Source organism: Zonotrichia albicollis, chromosome 8 (assembly GCF_047830755.1).
Source record: "Zonotrichia albicollis isolate bZonAlb1 chromosome 8, bZonAlb1.hap1, whole genome shotgun sequence".
Lineage (NCBI taxonomy): Eukaryota > Metazoa > Chordata > Aves > Passeriformes > Passerellidae > Zonotrichia > Zonotrichia albicollis.
Genome location: NC_133826.1, coordinates 43,685,865 through 43,707,469, shown reverse-complemented (window position 1 = coordinate 43,707,469; position 21,605 = coordinate 43,685,865). Strand labels below are relative to the sequence as shown.

The 21,605-nt window shown below is 59.5% G+C and overlaps 2 long non-coding RNA genes across 2 annotated transcripts; both read right to left on the bottom strand.

Annotated features, from left to right (window-relative positions):
* Positions 1-217: 217 nt before the first annotated feature.
* On the bottom strand, positions 218-1,462 carry LOC141729916 (uncharacterized). Its single transcript, XR_012581480.1, has 3 exons — positions 1,246-1,462; positions 847-868; positions 218-759 (listed from the first exon to the last, which is right to left on the bottom strand). It is a non-coding gene; the product is annotated as an uncharacterized LOC141729916 (long non-coding RNA).
* Positions 1,463-9,362: 7,900 nt separating this feature from the next.
* Positions 9,363-10,751, bottom strand: LOC141729917 (uncharacterized). The gene is made up of 3 exons (XR_012581481.1): positions 10,517-10,751; positions 10,052-10,309; positions 9,363-9,434 (listed from the first exon to the last, which is right to left on the bottom strand). It is a non-coding gene; the product is annotated as an uncharacterized LOC141729917 (long non-coding RNA).
* Positions 10,752-21,605: the final 10,854 nt, after the last annotated feature.

Here is a 21,605-nt window from a genome sequence, read left to right as displayed (position 1 = left end):
CTCGCCCATGCCAGAGACACGCAGGTGCCGTCCTTGGAAATCATGCCCAGCCACTCACAAAAGCCATGTGGGCTCACCCTGGCTTGCAGCACACACACTCCATCTGCCGAGCTGATGCCCACAGAGCACCCAGGCTCCTTGTGGTAAAGCTGTCCCTGTCTTCTGTTTCTCTCTCTATCCTTTTCCCTTTCTATTCCCTTCCCTCCTCCTTAGTACGAACGCTTACCCCCTTTACCAATAAACAGTTCTCAGATATAATATTGCCACTTTTGTGTTTCATTTTCATATGAGAAACCTTTCAGCAAGAATCCTTCCTGACTCCCCCTTTTACAGCAGGATGGGACAGGGGTGGTGAGAGGAGGGATGGGGAAGCCCTGGGTGTACTGCAAGCACTGTGGGGAGAGAATGGAGCAGTCACTTGAGGGTACTTGGGCACTTGGATGGGGCTGGGGAGCCCCTGCAGGTACCAGCAAAGGGATGGGGGAGCCCTTGGGGGTACTGGGAAAGGAAATGGGGAGCACAGGATGCCCTGTGTAGCCTCTGACTGACTCATGGCCACATCCCTTGGAAGGATGGGCAACCACAGGAGGTGTGGAGGGAGCACCCCCAGTGTCACCCAGTGCCTCCCGCTTCCCAGAGCATCACAGCTTTTGGTGTAGATTGTCATAGATGTCGCTGGGTTCCCATGGGTGCCTTTGCAGCTCCATGTACGTCGCCTGAGGATCCTCCACTGGGAGTGCCATGGGGTCTGGGGGGGCCCTGTGGGAATAAGGGGGTGTGTGGAAGGGGATGGGAGGTGCTGGGGGTTTGGGTAAAAGGTGTCTTCGGGCTGGAGGCTGCACTCACCTTTCCTGGTGCTTCCTGGCATCTGCAAAGAAAACTGGAGGGGTGAGTTTGGAGACCCAGGGGCCCCCATTCACCCTTGGGAATGCTGAACCACCACCAGATACACAATTCTCCCCAGGCCCCCCCAGTATCCCTGATGCACCCCCAGTATCCCTGACCCACCCTACTTGCACCAACACCCTGAGCCCCCAGAGCCCCTAGCCTGGCAGTGGGGGAGACCCCTGATAGAACCCCCAACATCCCTGCAGGACCCTCCAACAGCTCCCCAGGGCTCTGAGCTATGGTCACTGGGGGCTGAGCTCCTCCCTGGTCAAGGGCTGTGGGTGCAGCCCTATGGCCTCCCTCTCTCGGGGCCTTCCCAGTGATCCCCAGGAGCCCTGTGCCCCCACTGTCACCTACCCAGGCGGTGCCACTGGTACCAGGCCACAATGATACCCACAAGCAGGAGCAGGAACAAAATGGCCCCACTGACCCCTGCAGCCACTGCAAGAAACAGAGGGGGACACATCAGGGTCACCCATGACCCCAGGGGTCCTGCACTCCCTCGTGACACTGTGTGACCCCACCTGTGTCCCTGTGTGTCCCTGTGTCTCGCGATGTCAGCTCCAGGACACCGGGTGTGATGGTGGCAATGTCCATGGGCACTGAGGGGACACAGACAGGGCTGAGGCCACAGCGAGGGGCTGGCAGCCGGTGTGAGGGGATAGGGATGGGGGGGATGGATGTGGTGGGGGATGTCAGGAATGGGGTCACACCAGGGAGGGGTGAGGGGACACTGGGCAAAGGCGGGGTGACCCAACAATGTTTCTGGGGGACATGGAGGTCCCCAACCATGGCACTTGAGGAGGCTGTGGGGGCTCCCCGTGCCCATCCCCGCGCTCACTGTGTACAATGACAGGGAGCTGGATGCTGCTCTTCCGCAGAGCCCCCCCCCCCCCTCAGAGCACACCTGGTAGCTGCAATTCCCCAAGTGGGAGACCCCCACGGTGGGAACCAGCAGCTGCAAGGACCCCTGCGGGGCCCCCCACCTCCTGCCCAACCCAGTAGAACACGTGCAGGAGGGGGGCTTGGGGCCACAGGGGGCTGGGGGTGCTGAGGCAGCTGAGAGTCAGGGGGCACCCCACCGTGGGTTTGGGGGATCCTCCAGCACTTGCACAGGGAAGAGCTCAGGGAAGAACAGGGGAGGTGAGGACTGTCACTCTGAGTCTGCTGGGAGGTGTCTTTGGGGGTGTCAGGAGTTTGGATTTCCAGCCGTGGGGGTGCTCACCATGCACTGTCACTGTCACCGGCGCTGAGAGCATCCACGGCGCCACCTTGGAGTCCACCTGGCCCCCACAGCGGTAGCGGCCACTGTGGTTCAGCTGCAGAGGCGACAGGGACAGCTTGGTCCCAGTGAGGGACCTCCCCACCTCCTTGTCCTCATGGTAGAATCGCACCTCAGTGACCGACATGTCCCGCCAGCACCGGCAGCGCAGTGTCATCGTGTCCCCCTCTAGCAGCTCCCACGCTGGCACCTGCCGCACCAAGCGAGCTTTGGGAGAGAGGGGTCCTGTCACACCGGAATATCCTCTTTTGATGGGGATCCCTCCATTGGGTCTCACCCAGCGCACCAGGTATCCCCAATTCCAGCATGGTTTCCCCCGCACTGGATGCTCTGGGATGTCCCCAGAGCAGGGGACGGGCTTTGGTAACACAGGAGGTGACCCATGGAGTGGGGCCCACCCAGAGCCCTCAGGGTCCCCACAGTGCCAGGCTGGAGACACCCAAACCCCCCTCACCATTTAAGACTCTCATGGGGGTCTGAGCCCGGTGCCAGGTCTGTCACACCTGTAGATGCCACTCGCAGTGACAGTGAAGTTGGCAGGTCCTTCCTGCCACCAATGCTGCCCATCCTGGTACCAGGTGGTGGAACTGGCGGTCCCCGAGCCCTGGCAGGTCAGTGTCACCCGGTCCCACAGCACTGCCGGCCTCCAGGGAGGATCCACCAGGAGCTGGGTGGTCTGGGCACCTGTGGGTGACAGGGGACACCAGGCTGCCAGGGCCAGCGTGGGGCTGGGGAGAGCGAGGTGGGACAATGGCATCCCCTGAGGACTCACCAGCGAGGCCGAGGGTCTGGGCTGGAAGGGAGAAGGGACAGGGCTCAGTGGGGGTGTGACTGAATGGACAGTACCACCCGGGGTATGAGGTGAGGCGTCTGTCCTCAAACTGTCCCCATGGGAACACTGGTGTGGCATGGACATCCTGAGCACAGAGACATCTTGGTCATCATGGGTTGACGCAGGAAATGGCAACACTGTGGACACCCCATGTTTGCACAGGTCACCTCCACCAGCCCTACAGCGCCTGTCCCCACGGCCACAAGCCATGGCCCTGTGCCCATGATCCCAGTGAGATGGCACCTGTCCCTATGGCCCATCCACATGGTGTGTGACCCTTGTCCCTGTCTCTGCATCCCTGATTCCCTGTCCCCCTCCCCACAGCTGCCCCAGCCCCAGAGTTCCTTTTGCCACATCCTTGTCTCCACATCTCCATCCCCCTGTTTCTGTCCCCACATCCCAGTTCCCCTGTTCCTGTCCTCATGGCCTCCCCACAACTCTGGTCACACTGGCTCCCACCCTGCTGGCATTGGGGACCCCAGGGGACACTGCAACCCCCCTATGGCCCCTCCCCACTGGTCTCTGCCTAACTGGGCTCAATCCTCAGGGTGTCAGTCCCATGCATGGGGCACTCACCCCACAGGAGCAGTGCCAAAATCCCGGCCATCCCGGTGTCTCCAGCCATGTGGACAGACTGTCACTCACTGCTGGGGGTGACTGTCCCCTGGGTGGTGGCTCTATGGCCAAAGGGGAAGGAAGCAAGGTCAGGTTTCTTCCTCATGTGTAGGTGGCACCTGGTGGGGGCAGGGTGGCCACAAGCTGGGGACAGGCTGTGGGAGGGTGGGGACAGGATGGGGACAAGGCTGAGTGGCAGAAGTTGGGACATGGGGTTCCCAGGAGTGAGTGGCACAGGGTGTTTGGAGGGCCAGGGATGTGTTCTAGGGGAATAGGGAGCCCAAGGGATTGGGTCCCTGGGAATGGGGGTTCTGAGGAGTGGGAATCACCAGGGATGGAGGTGCCATGGGAATGGGGGTGCCCAGGGCTGGGGGAACTAAGGGATGGAACTCCCAGAACAATGAGGGCTCCAGGGATTTGGGGTCAGGGGATGGTTGTCCTAGGGATGAGGGTACCAGGGGAATGAGGGATCCAGTGGGCATGAGGGTGCCTGGGAGAATCAAGGTTCTGGGGAAAGAGGAATTTCTGCGGATGGAATGAATGGGAGAGGGTTCCTTGGGAATGGGGTGCTGGGCCATGGAGATCCTGGGGAATGTGAGTACTGGGATGGAGTCCCAGGGACAGGGGCACTGAAGCAATGGGGGTCCCATGGTTGGGTTCCCAGGGGAATGAGGGTGCCTGGGATGGGCAGTGGCTCGGTGGGTCCTTGGGGTGGAGCCCCTTCCCTGAGTGCCTCAGATTTTGGGGTGACCCACAGCCCAGCACAGCCCCCAAAGTGTGCCGATGGCCTGGGGGTGACGCCAGGGAGATTCTGAAGGGCTCTGAGTCTGTGTGCCCCCAGCTCCCAGGGGCTTTTTCCACTCTTCATTTCCATTTCCTCCCTTTGATCCCTCAATTTCACAATGCCCCAGTTTGTTCCTTGATTGTTCTGGGAAACAACTGAGTAGGGAATGGGCTAGGGGAAGCCCAGAGTGGGGCAAGTAACAGTGAGGGGTCTGTAGAGAGGCTGGGGGATGGGGGTATCTGGCTGTGCCCCCCCAACACTTTCACTTTCTCTCTCCTCAGAAGAAGGAAGAGGCCGTTTGTGCTGAGTGTCACATGGTGGGGGGGAGAGGGTTCTGTCCTGTGGGGATCCTGTCCCAGGGGGGACACATGCTGGACAAGGGGCTCCTGTCCTGGGGGATGGCAGCTCCGGGGGGCTCCAGACTTCTCCATTCTTGCTCAGCCTCTGCAGGATGTGAGCCACCAAGAGCAGCTGGGGAATGGAGCCCCAGCCAGGAAGGAGCTCCCAAACTCCTGCTCCTTGAAGCCAGTGGCCATCCAAGGGTGGGGCCCAGCCATGGCCCAGCCCCACTGCACAGGGATGGCCATCCCCAGGTGGCAGCCAGGACCAGAGAGACCCCCCTGCCCCCTTGGCTTTGATTCTGGCAGCTTTAGAGCTGCTGCAGAGGTGAGAATTCTGTGGGTGGAAAAAGGCCTGGCCTGTGGTTTTCTCAGCTCTGCAAGAAGCACAAAACCCAAAGGGAGCTCAAGCAGTGGCTCTGAGAGGGCCTTTGATGGCTTTCAGAGCAGGGCTGGCTGGAAACCACCCCTGCAAGGGCAGCTGTGAGGGAACTAATCTGGAAATGCAGCAATTGATCATTTAATCCCTGTCTCCAAAGGACTAAGAGAGCCCCATAACTACTGCAAATGCCAAAACAATCTGCTCAACAACCTGACTGGGTCCTCTTTCTTGAACAAAACCTGCAGCCCTTTGGAACATCATGGAAAGAAAGTTTGAGTTCTGGCTCAGCTGCCAGACAAGAGGGAAATGTGGGAAATATTTAGCAGTGGCTCTGCCCTATGGCCATGATGGGGCTGTGGGGAGTGACCCTGTCTGGATTCCAGGTGTTCCCAAAGCTCCTCCTTCCCTGCCCTCCTCACCTGCACAGGGCACAGGGAATAGACAGGGCTCTGCCCCACACCAGCTGCACACCTTCCAGGGTACCCCTCCACTTCCCGGAGCTGTGGGGGCCTTACCCTGGCAACGCTCGGTCCTGACACATCGCGACAGTGGCTTCGGACACCCCGTGACTGTCCCGGCACTCGCAGCGCAATGGCAGCTGGGCCCCTTCCAGGTGCTCCAGGACCAACATTGCGGTCCCTCCTTTCCGCAGACACCACCGCAGGGTCTCTGCTCCCCCCTGTCCCGGGGTCTCCCCTCCGCCGTTTCGCTCCCTCCACGCTCGGGGCTCCCCAGTGGGGTCCCGGTCCCTCCATTCCGGCCCCTCCCACCCGCTGCCCCCCGGCCCCTCCGGCCGCGCCCCCGACAGCCCCGGGGCCGGCACCGGCAGAGGCTGCCGAGCTCCTGCAGGATGAGACGTTCCTGGGGCAGCGCCGGCTGAGCGGGGCCCGGCTCCCTCACGCCGTCCTTGCCCGCAGCACTCGGGCTCCAGCAGCCCCAGGCTGCTCCTTCAGGATTTGCTGACGGCTCCCGGAGTGCTGCCCTTTGTCGGGAAGGAGTCTGGAAACATCCGAATCATCCCCGGGACCTCCTGTGAGGCTGTGCCTGAGCACTGAGAGGTTTGGGAGCCGATGGGTGTCACTGTTCTGTCTCAAAATCTGGGGGAAGCAGGAATGGCAAGTGGTGCCCACCATAGCCCAGCCCCTCTGGGCCTCATCTGACCACACTGCAAAATTTTCGGCACTCCTGCTCCACCTGCATGGGCAGGTGCTGTTCCCGTGGGAAACCTTCTCCTCCAGCTGCTCCCACCTCAGCCACTGCTCCAGCTCAGCCCTCCTGGAAGGCCAGCAGGAAGCACCAGCCACATGGCACAGGCACTGAATCATCCCCAGCACCAGCAAAAATCTTCTGGGCAGTAAAGAAAGGTTCTTGTGGGCAGAGCTGGCAGCATCTGACCCCCAAATGGTATCAAATACTACCTTGTGTAGCCCAAAATCCCTGGAAGAGGCAGCAAAGCCATCGGTTTGTGCACCGGGATGATTTAGGAGCACAGCTGAACTTCAGTAACACCAGCTATAATTACAACACCTCCTTAAGAGTCTGAGCTCCCAGAGCAGAACAGGGGCATTGGCCCAACCAGCTCCAGTTTTGCCCCATTTTGGCCTCCCAAGGCACTGCTCCCAGCCCGGGCTGTCCCTGTGCTCCAGCTGCAGCTGCAGAGCCCTCAGGGCTGTGGCTTTGCTTTCCTCCTCTTCCTCCTCCCCCTGTGGCTTCTGTGTCAGGACCAGAAGTGGCCCAGGAAGAGCAGGAACTCCAAAAGTGCTCTGGAGCCCCCTGAGGAGCCCAGGCAGAGTAAGCACCGAGTACCAGCTTTCCTCAACATCCCAGGGCAATTCAACATTTCCAGAGTGGCTGTGACAGGGCTGAAAGAGGAAAAGGGAGAGAAAGTCTGAGGACTTGCAGGAATTGTGGTTTAAAACCACCAGAGCTGCTGCTGTGGACCCGAAACTTGCCTGGGGTCAGGCCCTGCCTTCCTTCCATTTGGGATCATGGAGAGCAGTGGCTAGTACTCTGCAGGGCATATGCCTGGCCCTGGGACACTGCTACGCTGCCAGTGGGCACTGGGATCCAACCTGCTGCCTTGGCAGCTTCTGCCCACTGCCGGTGGCGGTGCCAGGACCGATTGGTGCCGGTGAGTTTGCAAAAGGAGCGATTTCCCCTCCTCCCTCCCGTCCGAGGCCGCCATGGCCCCTGAGGGGATGGAGCTGGACCGGGGCGCCCCTTGCTGGCCTGGAGTGCTCCCTGCAGCACCCCCTGCTGGCCGCGGTTATAACTGCCACAAAAACCTACAGTGCTGAGCAGGAGGGAAAGTTCTGGGTTTGTGTTGTTTGTTCTGTTCTGGTTTATAAATTTCCCAGTAAAGAGCTGTTATTTCTTTTCCTGCACTTTTGCTTGAATGCCAAATCATTTTTCAAATTTAAAAATTTTAGACATGGGTCTCCTTTCCATTCCGAGAATGCTCCCACTTTCCTTGGCAAATATTTCTCATTTAAATGAGTTGCCAAATCCTGGGTTCCAGAGTGGATGGGACAGACACCCCAAAAACAGACATGGTCAGGGACTTGGCTGCCTCATACTCTGGCTTTTAAGCAGTTAGGCCACCAAGTGCCCTCTCCCCAGCTGGCACTTCTGGTCACCTGGCCACTCAGGAGCTGGCTTTGGCAGAGCGTCACACTGTCCCCCAGTGTGCCATGGGTGACACAATGATGGACAGATGGAGCCCTATCTCACCAAAAGCAAGGCCTGACCCATCCCTGCAACACACAACTGTCCCAAAATGCCTCCAGAAATGAAACTTTTCCACTCTCTGACACCTCACCCTGCGCCATGGCCTGATCCCGACTGCTGTGGAAAAGGGGGAGGCTCTGGAACCCCCAAACGGCCTTTGTGAGAGCATCGTGTGGGGAAAACGTCAGAGGAGGGGTAAGGGACAGGGGACAAGAGAATCAAGAGCCTCCTGATGGCAGCTCTGGCCATCAGAGCAAAGAAAGTCCAGGGCCCTGCCAGCTCCGCTGGTGGAGGAAACGTGCTTGGGGAAGTGTTCAGGGTTTGTTCCTTTTCAGTTGACTTTGCCTGGAAATCGTTCTGCGTGTGACCATTTGGACGTTGAACCTTGTTCCGGTTTGTGTTGGTTTTATTTTCTCTCATTACTGTTGCAGGAAATTCTTCTTCTCTTAGCCTTTTGGCACCTTTGTGCCCCCACTGGGAGGGAGAGGGAAAGTTTTTAGTGGCAGCACACTCATGAGTGGGTGCCCATGGGTGGGGACCCCCAGTGCCCCCCAGTTTCCCCCAGTGTCACAGCACATTCCTCTAGATGTCACCGGGTTCCTGTGGTTGCCCCTGGGGTCCCCGCAGCTCCACGTAGGTCACCTGGGAATCCTGGAGGGTAGTGGCACAGGGGGACCATGCGAGAGACACATGCTGTGTGATCTGGGTGGGGTGACACTCGTGGGTGACGTGTCCCTCTGTGTGTGTCCCCCCCGTACTCACCCCCTGCCCTCTTGGTGACCACGACGTGGGTGTACAGCACCTCCCCCTCCTCTGGGGGGGCCGGGGGATCCGGGGGGGCCCTGAGGAAATAAAGTGGATGTGGGAGAGAGGATGGGAGGGCTTGGGGGTTGCGGTAAAAGGGGAGAGTGTGGTTTGAGCCCCCCACTCACCTTTCCTGCTGCTTCCTGGCAGCTGCAAAGGAAAGAGGGATGGGGTGACTGCAGGGTCCCAGAGCCCTGAACCCGTTCAGGATTCCTGAACCCCCACAGGACCCTCAATTTCTCTCAGGACCCCTAAGTATCCCTGAAGGCCCCCAGAATCCATGAACTTCCCCAGTGTCCCTTACCAACTCAGCCTCAGGAACTCAAAGCCCAGCAGGACAGAAACCCTCCCCCGACATCCCCAGAGCTCCTGAAAGAATACCCAACATCCCTCCAGGACTCTCCAGCACCTCCCCAAACCCGACAGGAACCCCAGACAAGGTCACACTTCTGGGGCTGTGGGTGCTGCCCTATTGCTCCCCAGGTCTGGGGGCCTCTACAGCTCCCTGAGACCCCTGTGCCCCCAATTGTCACCTACCCACACTGTGCCATCGGTGCCAGGCCACAATGACACCCATGAGCAGGAGCAGGAACAAAAGGGCTCCACCGATCCCTGCGGCCCCTGCAAGAAACAGAGGGGGACACATCAGGGTTGCCCATCACCCCAGGGGTCCTGCACTCCCTTGCGAACCTGAGGGACCCCACCTGTTTCCCTGTGAGTCCATTTATCTTGTGGTGTCACTTCCAGGACACCGGGGGTGATGGTGACATTGTCCACAGGCACTGCGGGGACAGAGACAGGGCTGAGGCCGCAGGGAGGGGCTGGCAGCCAGAGAGGGGACGTGGGGATGGGAAGGGATTGGTGTGGTGGGGGATGTTTAGGATGGTGTCACACCACGGAAGGGTGAGGGGACATGTAGAGTGATGGAAGGACCCAAGAAATGTGTCTGGGGGACATGGAGGTGCCCAGGGCAGGGGTCCCTAGCAGGATGTGGGAGTTCCCTGTGCCCATCCCCACACTCACTGCGCACCGTGACATGGAGCCGAGCGCTGCTCTTCCGCACCGCCCCCACTTGGAGCGCACCTGGCAGCTGTAATTACCCGAGTGGGAGACCCCCACGGCGGGCACCAGCAGCTGCGGGGACCCCTGTGGGCCCCCCACCACCTGCCTTTCCTGGTAGAACACGTGCAGGAGGGGGGCTCGGGGCCACAGGGGCTGGGGGTGCTTAGGCAGCTGAGAGTCAGGAGGGACCCCATGGTGGGTTCAGGGGTCCCTCCAGCACAGGCACCAGGTAGAGCTCAGGGTAGGAGAGGGGAGGTGAGGACTGTGACTCTGAGCCTGCTGGGAAGGGTCATTGGGGGTGTCAGGAGACTGGAGTTCCAGCCATGGGGGTGCTCACCATGCACTGTCACTGTCACTGCTGCTGACCGTGACTGCCAGGACCCCACCAAGCCCCCGCAGCTGTAGTGGCCACTGTGGTGCAACTGCAGGGGGAACAGGGACAGCTCGGTCCCATTGATGAACCCCCTCACTTCCTTCTCGTCTTGGTAAAATCGCACCCTGGTGACTGTGTTGTTCCAATGGCCGCACCGACAGCGCAGTGTCATCGTGTCCCCCTCCAGCAGCACCCCTGTTGGCACCTGCAGCACCAGATCATCTGTGGGACAGGAGGGTCCCCTCTCATCAAGGGGCTCAAGACAGGTCCGAGGTAGTCCCTGTGACCCTGAGAACATCAGGGTGCACTGGGATGTCCCTGTGTGCAGGGCACAGGCTCTTGCCACACAAGGGTAGTGATGCCACCTAAGGAGTAGAGTCCACTCTGACTTGTCAGGGGCCACCCTGATCATTTAACATCCCCACTCACCATCTGAGACCATTACAGGGGGGCTGAGCCCAGTGCCGGGTCTGTGACACATGTAGGTGCCTCTCTCGGTGACAGTGAAGCTATCAGGTCCCTCCTGCCGCCAGAGCTGCCCATCCTTGTACCAGGTGGTGGCACCGGTGGTCCCCAAGCCCTGGCAGGTCAGTGTCACCCAGTCCCACAGCACCGCTGGCCTCCAGGGAGGATCCACCAGGAGCTGGGTGGTCTGGGCACCTGTGGGTGACAGAGGAGACCAGCCTGCCAGGGCCAGGGTGGGGCTGGGGACAGCAGGGTGGGGCCATGGCATCCCCCGAGGACCCACCAGCGAGGCCGAGCGTCTGGGCTGGAAAGGAGAAGGGAGAAGGGTGGGTGGGGGTGGGTGGTTGGGGGTGGTCCTGCAGGGGTAGCAGCACCTGGAGTAGAGGGTGTGGGGGATGTCCCAAAATTGTCCCCATGGGGACAGCAGTTCTTGTTAGAAAATGTGTCTGGGTGGCCACAAAAGAATTGGATGGTCAGGGGACATGTCTGTGTCACAGCCACCCATGCACCACATCCCTCTGGCACAGACACCTTGGGAACAGGGACACCAAGGCCACTTGGGGCTGAGGCAGTACATGGGGACACTGTGAACACCCTGGGTACAAGGACACCAAGGACACAGCCCATGCTGGCCCAGGTCACCCCCACCAGCTCATGATCCCTTCCCCATGATCCCATCCCCATGGCCACATCCTCACCGTTCTTGTCCCCATCTGTTCCTGCATCCCAGTTCCCTTGTCACTATCCCCAGAGCTCCCTGAGCCCAAAGGTGCCAGTCCCCACATTCCTGTCCCCACATCCCCATCCCTGAATTCCTGCCTCCCTCTCCCTGTCCCCAACACTACCATATATGCCCAGTCCCACCAAGGTTCAGTGTGCATAACATGGACTGGCTCTGCTGGCATTGAGGACATCAGAGGACCCCACAGCCCCCCCGTGCCCCCTCCCCATCCCTGGGGTGTAAGGCCCCTGCCCAGGGCACTCACCCCACAGGAGCAGTGCCACCTTCCCGGCCATCCCGGTGTCCCCAGCCATGTGCACTGGCTGTCACTCGCTGCTGTGGCCACCGCTCCCCTGGCTGGTGGCTCTTTGGATGAAGGGGAAGGAAGCGACGTCACGTTTTGTCCTCATGCGTAGGTGGCCCTACAGTGGGGGCAGGGTGGCCACAAGCTGGGCACAGGCTGGGGACAAGGGTGGGACATAGTGGGACATGGGGTTCCCAGGACTGGGGGGCCTCAGTTCGTTTGGGGACCTGGGTAAGGGTGTCCAGGGAAATGGGAGATCCTAGGGATGAGGTCCGTGGGAATGGAGATGTACAGGGCTGGGGGGACTCAGGGATGGGAGTCGCAGGGGAACATGGGCTCCAGGGATTTGGGGTCATGGGATGGGGATTCTGGGGGAATGGGGGTTCCTGTGGGAACAGGGGTTCCTGAGAGTTTTAAGGTTCTTGGGAAAGGAAGATTTCAGGGGATGGAATGAACAGGAGGGGGTTCCTTTGCAATGGGGGCCCTGGGCCATGGAGATCCTGGCGAATGTCAGTACTGGGATGGGGATCACAGAGAGGAATATAAGGAATGGAGGTCCCATGATTTGATTTCCCGGGGAATGGAAGTCCCAGGGATGGGCAGTGGCTGGTCAGGCCCAGGGGTCTCAGCTCCTGGGTGCCTCAGATTTTGGGGTGACCCAGGGCCCAACACTGCCCCCCTGGGTTGCTCATTTCCTGGGCATGGGGGTCCTTGGTAGCTCTGCCTCTGTGGCCTCCCTTGCCCTTCACTTTTTCATGCCTTTATTTCTCTATTTTCTCTTATTTTTCTCCCTTTTGTGCCATGTCGCCTCCCTCCCAGTTCGTGACTCAGCAATCCTGGAGAGCACCTGAGCAGGGAAAGGGTGGGGGGAGCGAGGGGAGTGGGGGGTGCAGGGAAGGGTGGGGAGGCTGTGGGGGATGGAAGTGTTGGGCTGCGCCCCCTCAACACTTTCTTTTCCCTGGACAAGAAGGAAGAGGGTGTTTGTGCTGAGAGTCAGATGGCAAAGGGGTGGTTCGGTCCTGGGGGGCCACATCCAGGGGGTTCCTTTACTGGGGGGATCCGGTCCCAGAGGGTGACACATCCTGGCATGGGGTGTCCTGTCCCAGGGGTAGCGTTTCCAGAAATGTCCCTGCACATTCCTGGTGCCTGTCCCAGGGGTGGCACATCCTGGGGACCCCTGTCAATGCAAGAGTGGGGCCCAGCCATGGCCCAGCCCCACGGCAAAGGGATGGCCATTGCCCAGCCCTGCTCTGCCCAGCCCCAGGGGGCAGCCAGCACCTGAGGGTCCCCCCTGCCCCCTTGGCTTTGATTCTGGCACCTTTAGAGCTGCTGCAGAGGTGAGAATTCTGTGGGTGGAAAAAGGCCTGGCCTGTGGTTTTCTCAGCTCTGCAAGAAGCAGAAACCCCAAAGGGAGCCCAAGCAGTGGCTCTGTGAGGGCCTGTGATGGTTTTCAGAGCAGGGCTGGCTGGAAATCCCCCTCTGCAGGGGCAGCTGTGAGGGAACTAATCTGGAAATGCAGCAATTGATCATTTTGTGCCTTTGCCCAAGGGTCTGAGAAAACCACAAAACTACTGCAAATCCCACAACAATCTGCTCAACATCCTGACCTGGACCCTCCTTCTTGAACAAAACCTGTCAGCCCTTAAAAACCTCATGGAAGGAATGTTTGGGTCCTGGATGTGCACATCAGAAGAGAGGGAAAAGTATGGAAATACTGAGCAGGGGCTGCACACGAGGGGCTGGGGAACAGGGGTGTCAGAGCAGGAGCAGGAAGTGCCCAGGCAGGGGAATTCAGGGCAGGCTGGAGTGGATTTACCAGGGAATCAGACCCTGAGGCACACATGGGCATTCCCACAGATTCCTGTGCACTGTCCCAAGGATGGACAGAGCTTCTCCCCTTCCTCCATGGGAAGTCAGTCAAGTTGCAGGGTGGGAATGAGCAAAATGGGGAGAGTTCCTAAATGTGGCCCAAGAAAAGGCTTCCTTAGGGGCTGTGTTGCTGCCCAGCAGGCAGGGAACAATCCCAGGGAGCTGTTGGACACTCAGGGAGATTCCACACACTCTGTTATTCACAAGCAAATGCTGCTGTGGGGTGCACCAATGGGCTCCTACAGGGAACAAAAACATCCAGTTTCTTCAGGATTTGTTTGTTTTTATTGTGAGTGACTTAATGAGACAACAACTGCTAAAAGGATTCTATAAACTGAACCAATGACCTCTTTTTTCTGCTGCAGGAAAGAGAAAATGAAAGTGTTTGAGGTCCCAGCCAGAGGGACCCATTGCCCCCCCTCCCAGCCCCCCAGCCACTGCCTGCACCCCCTACCCCCTCATTTTCCTCTTTCTGGGATCCACGCCACTGTTACCTGCTCAGGTGCTCCCTGGGATGGCTGAGCCAGGAAATTGGAGGGGATGGGCAAAAGCCCAGGGGTAACTGGGACAGAGACACAGAGCCTCCCAGGACAACCCAGGGGTGCCTCCCTGGCCATAAGCACTGGGGGGCTGTGCGGGGCCCTGGGTCACCCCAAAATCTGAGGCACCCCATGATGGAGTTGTGACCCCTGTGCCCATCCAGCCACTGCCCATCCCTGGAACCCCCATTCCCCTAGGAACCCAACCATGGAACCCCCATTACCTTGGTTTCTGTCCTCCCTGGGGACCCCCATCCCAGGACTGCCATTGCCCAGCAACACCATTGCCTTGATCCCATCCCATGGGCTGCTTCTTCCCCCAGAACCCCTATTCCCGAGGGTCCCCTTTTTCCCTCTGCACCCCCAACCCTGGCACCCACATGCCATGACCCCAAATCCCTGGGGACCCTGTTCCCACAGTACCTCCATCCTAAATCCCGTCAGGCATGGAGACCCCAATTCCCCTGGACCCCCATTCTCCTGGGCACCCATCCTTTGTTCCCAACATGCCCTGAGCCCCCCACTCCTGGCAACACCATCCCTCACCATGTCCCCAGACTATGCAGTCATGTCCCCAGCGTGTGCCCAGCTTGTGGCTGCCCTGCCCCCACCAAGGGCCACCTCCACAAGAGGGCGAGATGTGACCTCGCTTCCTTCCCCTTTGGCCAAAGAGCCGCCAGCCAGGGGAGCGGTGGCCACAGCAGCGAGTGACAGCCAGTGCACATGGCTGGGGACACTGGGATGGCCGGGAAGGTGGCGCTGCTCCTGTGGGGTGAGTGCCCCAGGCACGAGCCTGGCACCCCTGGAATGGGGATGGGAGGCGTCACAGGGAGGCTGCGGGGTCCCCTGAGGTCCCCAATGCCAGCAGAGCCAGTCCATGTTACCCACAGTGGACCCTCGTGGGACTGGGCATATGGGGTAGCTTTGGGGACAGGGAGGGGGGGCAGGAATTCAGGGATGGGGATGTGGGGACAGGAATGTGGGGACTGGCACCTTTGGGCTCAGGTAGCTCTGGGGATGGGGACAAGGGAAATGGGATGCATGGACAAAACAGGGAAAAGAGCGGTGAGGATGCAGCCATGGGGATGAGTGCACGGGTGATTGTGACATAGACGCGTCCCCCTGCCTCTCCAAATCCTTTGGCACCACTTGCATGCACTTTATCAAAAGAACTGCTGACCCCATGGGGACAATTAGGGACAGTCCCCACACCCAGTACCCCTGTGCTGCTGTCCCCACTGTGCAAGCCCGCCCAGCCCTGTTCCTTCTCCCTTCCAGCCCAGACCCCTGGCCTCGCTGGTGAGTCCTTGGGGGATGCCATGGCCCCACCCCGCTGGCCCCAGCCCCACGCTGGCCCTGGCAGCCTGGTGTCCCCTGTCACCCACAGGTGCCCAGACCACCCAGCTCCTGGTGGAGCCCCCCTGGAGGCCGGCAGTGCTGTGGGACCGGGTGACACTGACCTGCCAGGGCTCGGGGACCGCCAGTCCCACCACCTGGTACAAGGAGGAGCGGCACTTGTGGCAGGAGGGACAAGACCACCTCACTATCACTGAAAGTGGCACCTACACATGTGAGAGACCCAGCACCGGGCTCAGCCTCCCCATGACAGTCTCAGACGGTGACAGGGGTTTGCGTTCCCCCAGCCTGGCACCCACAGTGGCCCCAAGGGCTCTGGGTGGGCTCTGCTCCATGGGTGACCAGAGCCTGTCCTCTGCTCTGAAGACATCCAAGAGCTTCCCAGAATGAGGAGACTTGTCTCTCACAATGGCTGGCTCCTGGTTCCTCCTGGTGCCATCATGATCCTCCTGATGCCACTGGTGTGACAGGACCCCTCTGTCTCCCAGACTGGCTGGTGTGACTGGCTGGTGCTGCAGGTGCCAGCATGGGCGCTGCTGGAGGGCAGCACAGTGACACTGCGCTGCCGGGGCTGGCAGAACAAACGCCTCACGCACGTGTACTTCTACCATGATCAGAAGCATCTGAAGGGGCCCCATGACAGGACCGAGCTGTCCCTGTCCCCCCTGCAGCTGCACCACAGCGGCTGCTGCACCTGCAAAGGTTATGGGGTGTCACACTGGAGTGAGTTGGAGCCTGTGACACTGACAGTGCACAGTGAGTTCAGGGATGGGGACAGGGAAGCCCAACATCCTCCGACGCTTTGCCGTCTCTGCCAGAAACCTTCATCCCTCCCTTTACTCTTCCCTGGCTCACCCAAAATTTCCCAAGTCCCTCTTGGTTTCCCCCAGGACTGCCCAGTTCCTCCTGCAGATCCCTCATCCCTCTCTTTGTCCTCCCCATCCCTCCCTGGATTCCCCACCTTTTCCAAGGTCCCTGCTCCACCCTCTGGTTTCCCTTCCTTCCCTGGGTCCTCCTCCCCATCTCTAAATCCCAAATCATTCCCTGAGTCTCCTCAGTCTCTTGTCTGGTTTCCCATCCCTGCCTGGATCTCTCCCTATTTCCACAGGGTCTCGCCATTGTGCCCAGATCCCAACATGCCTCCCAGGGTCCCCTTGTGCTCACTGGGATCCTCTCTGCTCCCCTCTAATCCCCCTCTTTCCCCTCCCATGTCCTCCACCCCTCCTGGGTCCCCAATCCCTCCTGTGTTCCCCTGCAGGGGTCGCATTCTCAGGGGTGCCCTGTCAGCACAGCCCCCCGGGGACAGGTGGCACTCGGGGACAGCCTGGTGCTGAGCTGCGCAGTGGCTGCGGGGACAGGTCCCCTGTCCTTCTCTTGGAACCTGGAGGACTCAGGGGCACCGCTGGGCACCGGCCCCCGCCTGGAGCTGCACCACGTTGGGGTCAATGACAGCAGCCAGTACTGGTGCTGGGTTAGCGACGGGGACAGCGTGGCTGAGAGTGACGCCCTGAATGTCACAGTCCTGGGTGAGTGAGACCTTTAAGCTGGGATGACCAACCCATGGCACTTCCATCCCACCTGGCCCAGTGCCAGCCCTATCTCTGTCCCCACAGTGCCCATGGCCAATGCCACCATCACCCCTGGTCCCCTGTCACACAAGGTACACGCAGGTGACAACGTGACCCTGCACAGCTCGGTGCAGGTGGGGTCAGCCCCTGTCACCTTCACCTGGCTGCACAATGGGCAGGAGGTGGCCCAAGGTCCCCTCCTGGAGCTCAGGGCTGTTGATGTGGGACATTCAGGCACCTACCAGTGCGTGGCCACCAGCCAGCTGGGACAGGACGGGCACCCTGTGTTCCGGGCACTCAGCCCTGAACTGGCCCTGGAGGTGACACCTTGCTCACCCTGGGTCACAGGTGGGCTCAGACAGGGTTGCTGGGTTGTTCCAGGCCCCTGTAGTTCCTTTAGGGACCCTGGTGTGTCCCCCTCTGTCCCCAGCAGTGGCTGTGAATGTCGGCAGGACCCTCCTGTTCCTGCTCCTTCTCCTGGCTGTCATCGAGGGCTGTCACTGGTGGCACCACCAGGGTGGGTGACATTGGAGGGGGGATTGGGGTCCTGGAGTGAGGAGGAGCCCCCAGAGTGGGGACAGAGATCAGCAGCACCCAGGGCGCCTGAGCTGGGGGACACTGAGCCTGCAGTTACCTCGGCTGGGCGTCTTGGGGGATTTGGGGGGAATTTGGAGAGTCTTAGTTTTGCTCCCGGGACATCCCCAGATGGGCTTTGAGGAATATTGCGGTGGCATTGGGAGTTCCTGGAGGGTTTGGAGAGCTCCTAGAGAGCTGTGCAGGGATGTTGGAGGATCTTTGTGGGTCCTGTGGGAGTTTGGGGGTCCCCCTCTCTGCCATGCTTGGGGTTCTGGGGGCTCAGAGGGTTGGGGGCACCAGGGGGACTGGGGGCACTATGGGGATGCAGAAGTTCTAGAGGTCTCAGGAGTGATGAGTGTCCTGGGAGAATCAGGTATATGGTGGGAATCAGGGCTGCAGTGGGGATTTGGGGGTCCCGTGTGTGGGTGGAACTCTGAGGTCCCAGGAAGGTTCAGGGGTCCCGGTGTCCCCTCAGTCACGCCCTCCCCTTTCCCTTGCAGAAACCAGGAATCTCCAGGACAGGTGAGTGGGCGGCTCGGGCTTTCCGCCTCCCAGACTACTGAGACCCCCCCTTATCCCCACAGGATCCCCCCTGGAGGAGGGGACCGTGCTCAACACCCACGCCATGGGCACCGACTGGGCAGTGGGAGAATTCGGGGGGGACAAGGTCACATCACCCACGGGTGTCACCCCCACCCAGGTCCCCACAACCGGTGTCACTCTCAGGGTCCCCACAGGTGTCCCCCAGCCCTGCCCCACCTTGGGATCCACAAGTCACCAACACAGAGCTGTCAGGACCCTATGAGGGACAGGGGGACCCCTGTGACTACGATGATGTGCTGTGACACTGGGGGCATTGGCAGAATTGGGAGCACTGGGGACACTGGGGACACTGGGGGCACTGGGGACACTGGGGGTCCCTGCCCCAGGGCACTCCTCATGTGCTCCCCTCGAGATCCTGTGCTCCTGTGCCCAGGGAGTGGCAACGAGTGGGGTCCCATGCGGAGCTTCCCAGAGCTCCCAGTACCAGTTCCATTGCTCCCACTGCTCCCAGTACCCAGGGGCTCCCCATTCCCTCCCCCAATGCCAGGGGGCACAGCACCCCTGTCCCTCTTATTGGACCCAAAATGCAGCTTTGTGATTAAACTGGGAGAAATGGTTTTTGTTTGTTCGTCTCTGCCTGGCCAGCTCGGGATTGAGCAGGGTCCCGGTCAGGTTATTGAGCAGATCCTTGTGGGATTTGCAGGATTTTTGGGGGTCCCTCAGTCCGTTGGGGACAGGAACAAAATGATCAATTGCTGCATTTCCAAACTGGTTTCCTCTCAGCTGCCCCACAACGGGGAAGGAGCTGCCGCTCCCTGTTTGTTCCCTCTCGGTGACACTGGCCAAGGGCTCGGGCATCTGTGGCGGCGCCGCCCCGTTACCTCGGGCACCGATCCGGCAGCTGCCGAGCCCCTCGGGCCCACCCCAGCTCAGCCCATCCCCGCCCGGTGCCCAAACCCCGCACCCGGCGCTCCTCGAGCGGCGTCTGAGCCCCGGAGCTGCTGCGGAGCCCCGGCCGGGGGCACCGAGAGGGCGGAGGGGAGCGGGGACCCTGGGGAGGAGTCCCCGGTGCTGCGGGAGCGGAGTCCCGGCCTCGGGTCACTGTCGCCGGTCGCGGCTGCCATCGCACTGCGAGAGCCGGGACTGTCCCGGGCTGCGGGGACGGACGGTGTCGGTGTGTCCCGAGGGGGGATTTTGGGGTCTCACCCGGTCCATTCCAGGAACCCCCGATCCCTCATCCCCCCGCGGCTCCGGGGCTGTTCGGGACGTTGGGAACAGCGCCGCTCGCGCTGGGGGCCGTTGGGGACCTCTCGCGACAGCCGCTGCTGCTGCCCACGGCCGGGCCTGGCGACAATCGCGACATTCGTATCAGCCAATGGCGACACGCGACAGCCGCCCCTGCCCGGGAACCGCCTCCCTCCATCCCGGGGACACCCCGGGGTCCCGGGTCCCCAACCCCAGCGGGTCCCTTGTCCCCCAAAACGCTCCTGGGGACACCTCGGTCCCCCCCGTCGCCCCCGGTCCCTCCCGTCCCCCCCGGGCTCGGCGGAGGCTCCGCAGGAGCTCCGGGGCTCGGAGCCCGCCCGGGGAGCGCCGGGTGCGGGGTCGGGCACCGAGGGGGCACCGGGAGGGGAAGCAGGCAGGGCTGGGGAGGGGGGATCTGGGCACCGGAGGCATTTTGGGAGGGAGATTTTAGGGTGATTTGGGGGATTTGGAGGGCATTTTGAGGTGATTTGGGATTATTTAGGGGCCATTTGGGGTATTTTTGTAGGGTGGGGAAATTAAGGGGGTTTTGGGGGGATTTTAAGGGATTTTGGGGTGATTCAGAGGTGATTTTAGAGAAGTCTGGTGAGATTTGGGGTGATTTTGGGCAGATTTTTGAGAGTTTGGGGTGATTTGTGGGATTTAGAGGATATTTGGATATTTTGTGCAGAATTTGGAGGATATTGGGGTGATTTAGAAGATTTTGGGGGCTTTAGGGATGATTTGGGGGAATTTTGGGTATATTTGGGCATAAGGATTTTGAGGAGTTTGGGGACATTTTGGGTTGATTTTGGGTTGATTTTGGTGGATTTTCTGAGTATTTTTATGGTATTTTGGAGGCCATTTTTATGGGAGTTTTTCGTGGGATTTTGGGAGAATTTGGGGGGGATTTGGGTGCCTCACCCCATCCTTTCCTGCAGCCCAAGGGCCGCTCCAGCCCCATCATGCTGCTCCATGATTTCACCAATGTCACCGTCACCCCTGGAGCGCTGTCCTCGCTCCGGGACAAACCCCAAAGCCATCCAAGTCATCTTCAGGGACCTGATCCAGGAGCTCATGTGAGGCTCCCAAAACCCAACATTTTTCCCCCAGCATCTGCAATTTTTCTCCCCCAAAATCCGCTATTTCCCCCCCCCCCCCCCAAATTCACGACTTTTTGCCACAAAATTCTTGATTCTTTGACTGAAAATTCAGGATTTTTCCCCCAAAATTCAGGATTTTTTCATTGAAAAGATTTTCCTCCAAAATTTAGGATATTAAAAAAAAAAAAAAAAACAGGATTTTTTTGCTTAAAATCTGGTGGTTTTTCCCTCCAAAATCGGGGATATTTTCCCCAAAATTCAGGATATTTTTCCCCAAAATTTGAACATTTTTCCCCCAAAATCTGGGATATTTTTCCCCTGATCCTGGTCCATGTCCCCAAGAATTCCCAGGGATCGACCCCCAGCCTTGCTCATCATCAGCACTGAGGAATTCCAGCGGATCCAGGAGGAGGCTCAGCCTCCACAGCAGCTCAGAGATCGGCTGTGGATCATCAAATCCCACAAGGATGTGGCTTTTGTGGGCATGTCCTGATTCCCTGAGCCCCAATTTCCCAAACCCGAATTTCCTGATCCCAAATTTCCCGATCCCAAATTTTCCCAATCCCGCTATTCCTGGTCTCGAATTTCCTGAGCCCGATTTTCCCCATCCCAAATTTCCCAATCTCGATCTTCCCAATCCCAAATTTTCTGATCCCACTTTTCCTGACCCTGCTTTCCCTGACCCCATTTCCCCCGATCCCACTTTTCTGGTCCAAATTTTCTCAATCCCGATTTTCCCAATCCCACTTTTCCTTATCTTGATTTTCTGGATCCTGTTGTTCCTGATCCTGATTTTACTGATCCAGGGAATGCCCCAGGATTTCCCCAGGAATGTTGCCAGGAATGGCTCTGGGAATGTCCCCAGGAATCCCTCGGGATGTCCCAGGGATGTCCTCAAAATGTCTGTGGGCTGTCCCGGGGATATCCCTGGGAATGACCCCCAGGAAGATGCTGGGAATGCTCTGGGCTGTAAACATTGCCCAGCCCTGCAATGTCCCCGGGCTGTATTAACATTGTTTGTGATTCTCTTTATGTTACAGGAATCATTAAGAGAATTCAGCGCTCATTCCTGAAGGAAGTCTCTAACAAAGTTCTTTTTCTGTTATTAACCTCTCTGTACAGCTTTTCACTTCACAGGTCTCAGCAATACAACCTTCTGCACTTTAGATCACACACCCCTCTGCCTGGACCTGCACTGGAAGGTGATGTGAAGGCAGATGCCCTCGCCATGA